Raw genomic sequence first — 9,315 nt, forward strand, 5'->3', positions numbered from 1 at the left:
CGACGTATGTTTCAAGTGACTGAAAACACACTGTTACAATTACAAATAAAATAATTAACATAGATATATATCACAGCTAGGCTTAAAGCCTGAAGGCAAGTGTGGATAGACAAACATAAACAAGATCCAATACAAACGGCTGAAGGCCCACAATAAAATTTTCAAGAAATTAAAATAAATTACCACAACCTTTCAAAGACAGAAGTCTGCAATGTTTAAACTTGAAAACTTGCCAGAATTCAAATATACTTACATAATACCAATTAAAACCAAGAATTTTTTAAATCATTGGCTATGATAGATTATAAACAGACAATTAAACACCGGTGAGAAAGACTGTAAAGGCAACAGCACTCAGAAACCTGCTGGGGGTCGGTCTGCTCTCGTGCACTTAGATGAGACAGGTGGTGAGCCCAACTACACTTGGTGCGTCGGAACCCAACCAAGGGACAGCCACGGACCGACCGACAAATGACTTGCTTGCCATCAGTTGATACATGAGAATTCAAACACAAAATGTTATGGGTGTAATTATCGAGAATCAAATATGGATATGCTTTGAGCTGTCAAAACTACACATCGTGTTTGACACCGATGAGGAAAGGAAACTGCCTGAAATTACGTTAGTGGCCAAGGCAGGTAACTGGAACACTAACGGCCACAAGACAGAAATTATCGTCGGTGCTCTTGAATTGTAGTCAATCAATATAGCTAATTCCACCGCATGGTGGCTAAATTTCAGCAATAGAAATATTCATTGTTGTTCACACAAAACCTCCCCAAAAGCGAACCACCGAAACGAACCAAATAACATGAATGGACGTGGCTTGCGTACTTAAAACACCACTCGTCTTTGACGTTCCGGGTAGGTGCACCACAAATGTCGTAGCGATCGGACAGCTCCAGACACGCTCCGAACTGTGCAGGGACCGCCAGCTTACCCAGTCAACTGCACCACGCGGAGATATCTTCCCCAGTCCGCAGCAACCGACTGACTGCCCGCAGACCCCATAGCCGGAAACTATATGCACAACACCAAAGATGGTGAAAGGTGCAAATATCGATACACATCGCTACTGCCACACGTATAAGGAAGAAGAACCACGGCATAACCGCAACAAGGGTGGGAACCGAAACACAAATAGACAGCGAAGTTCACGAAAACGCGTAGTTGGGAGTGAGCACGGCTCACAATCATGGCCAGCTAAACCGCTGAAACATGAACTATTGGTATCTTCCCAATCCCTATTGGCTTTATCAGGTGGAGTATTGGCGTCCATGGAGCGTAAAAGTGTGGTGTGGCATGGTGAACCATCTCTTAGGCACATATTTCATAGATGGAGCACTGAATGTTCACAAGTTCCACAGCCTTCTAACAAATTTTCTTCCACAAATGCTATCAGAAATTGCTGTGCAGACTAGGGTTAGCCTGTGGCATCAACGTAATCGCTGTCCTGCCCATAGTACGCTACGTACTACAGCATGTCCTCAAAAGCTGTGTCCAAATCGTTAAAGTGGATGCAGAGGACCTGTACTTCGGCTGGTTAGTTCCTCGGATTTGACGCCTGTAGCTTTTCTTCTGCGGGAAAAGCTGAAAGATGCCGTTTACAATGATACACCAGGCACACCCGATGATATGCTGCCTGCTCCAACGTCTCCTCAGAAACGCTAGGACGTGTGCAGCAGTGGTTCCACACCAGACTGTAAGCGTGGACTGCCGCTGCCGGTGGTCGTTTTGAGCGCATACTGTGATGGGCAATTATCTAGTTACTGTTTAGAATCCGCATAACTAGTCTATAGATTGTTGTTGTTCTTCATTGTGTGATACCACTGCCAATAATTATATTCATGATGTGTGCGCATCTACCTAGTTATCGATCCCATATGGCGTAAAGTTTGCCTATATAGCGCGCGTGAGGGGAGCTACGAAAAGAGGGAGTGAACATGGAGCTGCTAGGAGGCGTGAGTCGCGCGTGCACTGTGTTTGCAAGCAAGCTGGGCGGCAAGCTGGCAACGCGTAGAACTGAGGCTTGGTACTGGCGTTGGTGATTCTGACGTTCATTGCTTGACGGGACTCTGAGTGGACAGGCTTGTTTCTGCCCACGTCGGCATTGGTAACATGGATAGTTCTTTTGTTGGGTCAGCTAAATTCCTGCCATGAACTCTGGTAACAACGTAATTTAATGTGTTGTGCATGTTGTTGCCTCATTCGAAATTCTCTTCAGCTACTTCAATCTGTGCTATGGGTATTGCCAACTGCCAGTCCTGAATGATTCCCTTAGTAGTGAAATGCCCATGTTTTGATGGTTTATCAAGTGCGGTTAATTTTTTTTTATTTTATTTACTGGACCAATTGGTTGCTTGTAGTTTTCCAGGCCATAGTTTAAATTGTCATTATGATCTGGCCCTGAAGCACGTATGAACATGCTTGTTGAATTAACACCATCTGCTTGTGTGTTTTAGAAGCTTGCCTTTTTACTTTGTGTTCTCTCCCGGTGTGTACAACGTTCTGCCTGAGAAGACGGGCTCGCTGGGCCTGTTGATTGGTGGAGAGTAAATGGGCTTCTACCAAGAGCGGCAGCTCACGTGTAATTAACGGAAAGCTGTGTAATCCTGCTTTAAGTATACGCCTCCAATTATAACCATTATCTCTTGATGCGTTTGTAGTTCCGTGAGTCGTGGCTTAACTTTAAAACCATGAGAAGTTAACTCTAATGTCATTTACTCGTCAGCTTGAATTTGTTTTAGAGATTTCTATATTTAATTAAAGTTTTTATGTGAAACTCTGTCTTAAAATTTTATGCTCTGTGATTTTTTTAAATATTTACCAAACAGTGAAACTTGCTCAGAGAGTTATAGTGTAATAAAGTCAATCATGTTTGAGAATTGTGGGCTAGTCCTTTCGTTAACTGAATCTTTACTGTGATATAGTTAAGTTGCGCTATAATTCGCAAAACAAATTCGCAGGCAGTATCGACTTCTGCCGCTGAATGGAAGTGCAAAATTATATCATTATACTACTCATTGTTCAGGACATATGACGTGTAAACAAAACAGCAGGACGAAATTCCGTTGAGACACAGGTGAAACACATGGATCTGAACTAAACTCGGTACACTTACTGTTATCGGGAACGAAATACTGCGGCGATAAGAACCAGAAACCTCCTACTTCGATGGCTTTACAGCGTGTATATAAAAGGAGGAGGAGGAGGAAGAGATGGACAGACAGACGAGGGAAAGAAAGATATGGACTAGTGGAGAAGGAGCAGATGGACAGAAGAGGCAGAAGCACATGGTCAGAGACAGTTGGGTGGAGCTGATTGATAGAGGGAGAGGGTATAGCAGGCAGAGAGGGGGAGAGAAGGAGATAGGCAGAGAGTGAACAAATAGAGGAGCCAGGAGAATATAGGCTAGTGGCATAAATATGTACCCATTGCTGAGTACTCAGCTAGTACACACACATACCACGCACACACACATCTAGCTTGAAGGGGGAAACCAGATGGCGCTACGGTTGGCCCGGTAGATGGCGCTGCCATATGTCAAACGGATATCAATTGCGTTTTTTTTTAATAGGAACTCCCATTTTTTATTACCTATTCGTGTAGTACTTAAAGAATTATGAATGTGTTAGTTGGACCACTTTTTTCGCGTTGTGATGGATGGCGCTGTAATAGTCACAAACGTGTAAGTAAATACTTTCACTTAACATTCTGCCAGTGCGGACGGTATTTACTTCGTGATATATTACGCGTATTAAAATGGACCTTTTACCAATTGCGGAAAAGGTCGATATCGTGTTGATGTATGACTGTTTTGATCAAAATGCCCAACGGGCGTGTGCAATATGCTGCTCGGTATCCTGGACGACATCATCCAAGTGTCCGGACCTTTCGCCGGATAGTTACGTTATTTAAGGAAACAGGAAGTGTTCAGCCACATGTGAAACGTCAACCACGACCTGCAACAAATGATGATGCCCAAGTAGGTGTTTAGCTGCTGTCGCGGCTAATCCGCACTTCAGTAGCAAACAAACTGCTCGACAATCGGGAATCTCAAAAACGTCGGTGTTGAGAATGCTACATCAACATAGATTGCACCCGTATCATATTTCTATGCACCAGGAATTGCATGGCGACGACTTTTAATGGCGTGCACAGTTCTGCCACTGGGAACAAGAGAAATCATGGGACAATGACAGATTTTTTGCACGCGTTCGGGATCACTAAACAATAGAAATAAATAGTAATAAATCCTAGTCTGGTGATGTGCAACTAATAATTTTGTGAAACAGTTAAATTACACAAATACCATAGCACATATTTGCTGATATGTTCGTAATACTAAATATTATAACTAAGCTTTTCATGTTCACACGTATTTTCTCACTACAGTGGTGAAAAACAGTATAACGGCTAAGTTCTTACCCACGTAAAATTTCTGAAGCATGCATGTATCGAATTTACTATGAAAGTGGTAGAAACATGTAAGATGTAAACAATTCTGACGGAATTACATAGTCAATTTCATAAAACGAGTAACAAAATAAGGTGTTTGTAGTTCCAGGATGGAAATTTGTATCAAGGCACTCAGTATCCTGTTGTGTTACTGCATTGTTAATACTCTAAACTACCTCCAATCTCCCTAATTACCTCAAAAATTCTCTTCAGCATCGACTTTGTTGGGGTTTGTAGTTCTTGCAGTGAAACTGCCGCGCACTCTTCGCATATCGCTCTCTTCAGGTTACATACGGCCTTAAATTATCTGCCATTGAGATTAACACAGCTTGCAAGTATACCCCGTAGGTTTCCCATGGCGTTCATATCTAGGCTACGTGCAGGCCAGAGCAAGACATCGATATCTTGACCCCTAAACCACTTTTCGGTTGCACTATAAACATACAAGTGGTGCTACAGAAGAATACTGAAGATAAGGTGGATAGATCACGTAACTAATGAGGAGGTATTGAATAGGATTGGGGAGAAGAGAAGTTTGTGGCACAACTTGACTAGAAGAAGGGATCGGTTGGTAGGACATGTTTTGAGGCATCAAGGGATCACAAATTTAGCATTGGAGGGCAGCGTGGAGGGTAAAAATCGTAGAGGGAGACCGAGAGATGAGTACACTAAGCAGATTCAGAAGGATGTAGGTTGCAGTAGGTACTGGGAGATGAAGCAGCTTGCACAGGATAGAGTAGCATGGAGAGCTGCATCAAACCAGTCTCAGGACTGAAGACAACAACAACAACAACAACAATAAACATACAAAGATGCAGTATCTTGTTGAAACTTTAGACTTTCATCCTATAGGATATACGTGTTATAGTTCATTCTGGTGTTCATCCAAGCTATGCGTGATTTATCTTTAGAGCAGAAAGCTGTCCAAATCATAACATTCCCACCACCAAAATTTCTGCTCGTTCTTACCTGCTGCTCTGTTCTCTTATCATGCCCATAATCCTGAAATGTGATCAGCCCATCTAAATTACTCTCATCTCTGAAGATCAGTTGATGGTTTTTTTTTTTGGGGGGGGGGGGGGGGAGGTAAGGCTCCAATCTAGCCTGGTTATGCTTAGGTTTTAGAGTAGGTTTCTGCAGTTCTGCAAAATTTGTTTTGATTCCTGCATGCCTCAGACGAATTTTGCCTGTGTTTTCCGTTCTGTGCATATCGCGCGCCCCCACTGACCATATTATCAAATACTGTACTTCGACGGCGGTTCGAATTCTTTGGGCATTAACGTTTATGGAGTCCCGTTTCCTTGTACGCACCCATTTTTGGTTTTTTATCTCGTGATAACTGTTTACCATGTGGCCTTACCACAATCGTGGCTTATGTACGCAACATACACTGTTACTAATGGTTTCTATTTTTTATCTACAGTAAACACACGTATGCCCACATCAACATCGCACAGAGGTCGCTTACTTCATGTCGAATTCCACCCTCTACCACATGAATCGTTGATGTATTTGTCAGTATACTGGATCTCATACAATTGCATATACACTGTGCATAACTGTTCCATCCGCCAATTTTAATTTCCCCACGATTATCGATGCCTTCATGTCGAGTTCCACTAGCGTATAACACGTATTATCTTCTAGGTTTAGGTGCGATAGTATTTTTGTAATGGTAAACAGACTAAAATAGAATTCTTTAATTACAAGAATGAAAACAGCAGCGTCTAAACTGTCTTTTCAGATAATTTGGAGAGTAACTTAGCAATCAGAAGTTGGATAGGGTAAAGTAAGGAGCACGGGTAACCCCTAATTCACGATGACGTTAAAAAACGCGTACCTAACGTGATCTACAACATGGATTCACGTAGGTTTCCGAGATGGTTGCGCATAACTGAAATGTTTGGTGACAGCTTATTTGGTCAGCCTATTTCCACCTTCTAAATCTGGCATTTGTAGAGTACATTCTCGACACTGAAAAATCATTCGTAGATTATTAATTATGCTTTGCGACTGTGATGACAACCACTTCTTGTCGACATATCTTATCACTGAGATACGCTGTGCGTCGTTCTTATCACTATGACGTGCTGGCGCCTTTCAAGAAATGTCTTGCTTTTGTGGTGAAATACGCCTTCTCGTCACAGTCACGTGCTGGCTTCATTCAAGAGATGTACTGCAGTCTACGCAAACCATGATCTCATCAAATTCAGATATCATCTAATCTGAATATTTCAATAATAAAGAGAACAATAGACGTCTGAAGTAGCTCGATTCCAAGAACTGCAAGTACGTGGGAAAGAAAACGTCTCTGTAGGAACTTTACGGACATTAGTACGATGGAATTTGTCGGAATAAAACAACTGCTGTCGCTACCAAACCAGCTACGACGTCATTAGAGATGGCCCTCTGGACCGAAACAGACAAAATTGGAAAAAGCAAAAGGTTTTGTGAAGTACCTATCATCGAAATGGTCTTACATGGTCTAAGCGCACAAAACTCAAACAAGGACCACTGTCCGGCGGCTGAATCGCCGTCTCTCCCCTCCCTGTCAATTCGCAGCTACAGAGAGTCAGTTTTAAACATGAGTGGGAAATAATTTTTGCAAAGTATGTACACGTTCAACTTTATTCCACTTTATCTCTTGTTTAACTTCTTTTATACACCCTAAGACAAAAAACGACGCACTCTAATGAATTATTCAAATGGGACAGAAAATAAAAAATTGTGCATGTATAGGCAAACAAATGACTACGATTTCAGAAAAATTGGTACACTGATTCGAGAGAAAAAGCTTGAGAAACTGATCAAGTCAATTACGCGTCCGACCTCCTCTGTCTCCTAAGCAAGCGGTTATTCGACTTGGCAGTGACTGATAGAGTTGTTTGCTGTCCTCCTGAGGGATATCGTGCCAAACTAAGAGCAATTGATGCTTTAGATCGTCAAAGTGTCCAGCTTGTTGGATCGCCTTACCCATAATACTCCAAACATCCTCAACTGTGGAGAGATCCGGCTACCTTGCTGGCCAAGGTAGGGTTTGGCAACAACGAAGACAAGCAGTAGAAACTCCAGCAGTGTGTGCGAAAGGACCTCGTCTTGCTGAAACCTAAGCAGTGAATGGTCTGCCGTTAATGGCGCCAAAGCGGGATGTAGAGCTCGACGTTCGCTATGGGATGGAAGGTTGCAGGACGCCCCTCTATAGATCAAGGGTGCACTACACACACGGAGATGCTACATAGATAGCACAGAAGGGCGCACTACACACAGGGAGAAACTACGTGGATAACACAATACTTGTGGCGTGCTCATGGTTTTTTTTTTTTAGATTAGGTTTCTCCCCACGGGAAACAAAACGTTGGCCTCAAAAATTACCAGTTCATATCACTGATGTGGGTGTGCCAACTGTACAAATTGTTAGTTTTCCTAAACAGGTCATTCCAAAAGGATTTAAATATGCTTAACCTCATGTTAGTAAATTGTCGAAGTGTCTGTAGCAAGATCTCAGAGTTACTCACCGAAATAAACAGTAGTAATGTCAGTATTGTATTAGGTACCGAAAGCTGGTTGTAACCAGACATCAATAGCAGTGAAATTTTGAACTCGGATTAGACAATGTTTAGCAAGGATAGGACTGATGCTATGGGAGATGGCGTGTTTATTGCATTAAAAGCTGTTTAAACGCACTTGAGATCGATACTGGGTCTGACTGTGAAATCATCTGGATAAAGCTGTCAATCAGACAAGGATTGACCACGGCAGTAGGATGTTTTTATAGACCACCAGCATCCGCAACAAACGTTGCAGAACGATTCAGGGAAGTCTTGAGTACATAGGAAGTAAATATCCAAATTATCCATTATTTCTAGTTGGAAACTTCAATCTGGCATCCATTGATTGGGAAAATTACACGTTTAACACAGGGGGCAGAAGCAAAGATTCGTGTGAAGTTATTCTAGGAGCTCTCTCAACATACAACCTTGAGCAATTGGTTAGAAAACCAACTCGAGATGGGAATATTTCAGAAATCTTGGTGACAAACAGACCTGATCTTTTTGAGTAAGTTAATCTCGAAGGAGGTATTAGCGACCATAATGTCGTTGTGGCTTCTATGTCAGTGGAAGGTCACAAAAAAACAACAACAAAGAAACAGCGTAGAGTTTTGTTGTTTGGGAAAGCAAATAAAATTGTTATTAATAAATATCTTCATAGTCAGCTCCAAGCATTCACCCCGGGACACAAAGATATTGAGTATTTTTGGTCGGAATTTAAAGGTATTGTCCACCATGTGCTAGAGAAGTATGTGTCTAGAAAAAATATAGGGGAGGGAAAGATTCCACCATGGTACATCGAACATATTAGGAAGTTGCTGAGAAAGCAGAGGATTTTGCACAGCCGTTTCAAACGTAGTCATTGCCCAGTTGACAAACAGAAATTATGCGAAATGAAAGCAGCTGTCAGAAGAACAATGAGAGATTCTTCTAACGAATTTGAAAGCAGTATTTTATCTGCAGATTCTAATAATATCACCAAAAACTTTGGTCGTAAAATCAATGAATGCTAGAAATAATTAAATGCTTTCTCTTGCTGACGATACGGGTAATTTAACGGATGATAATAAACAGAGGGCCGAAATTCTAAACATAGCTTTCAAAAACTCGTTTACGGTAGAGGACTGCCCTCATTCAATTATCGAACAAACGCAAGGATGGCTGACATAGTGTATCTGGGATTTTAAAACAAAGATCCGTAGACGCCAGGTAGGAATCTGGTCCAGACGGTATCCCCGTAACATTATATGTTGACTCTGCTACAAATATAGCACCATTCTTATCCATCATCTATCAGAGATAATATGA

This window comes from Schistocerca gregaria, chromosome 7 (assembly GCF_023897955.1).
Source record: "Schistocerca gregaria isolate iqSchGreg1 chromosome 7, iqSchGreg1.2, whole genome shotgun sequence".
Classification (NCBI taxonomy): domain Eukaryota; kingdom Metazoa; phylum Arthropoda; class Insecta; order Orthoptera; family Acrididae; genus Schistocerca; species Schistocerca gregaria.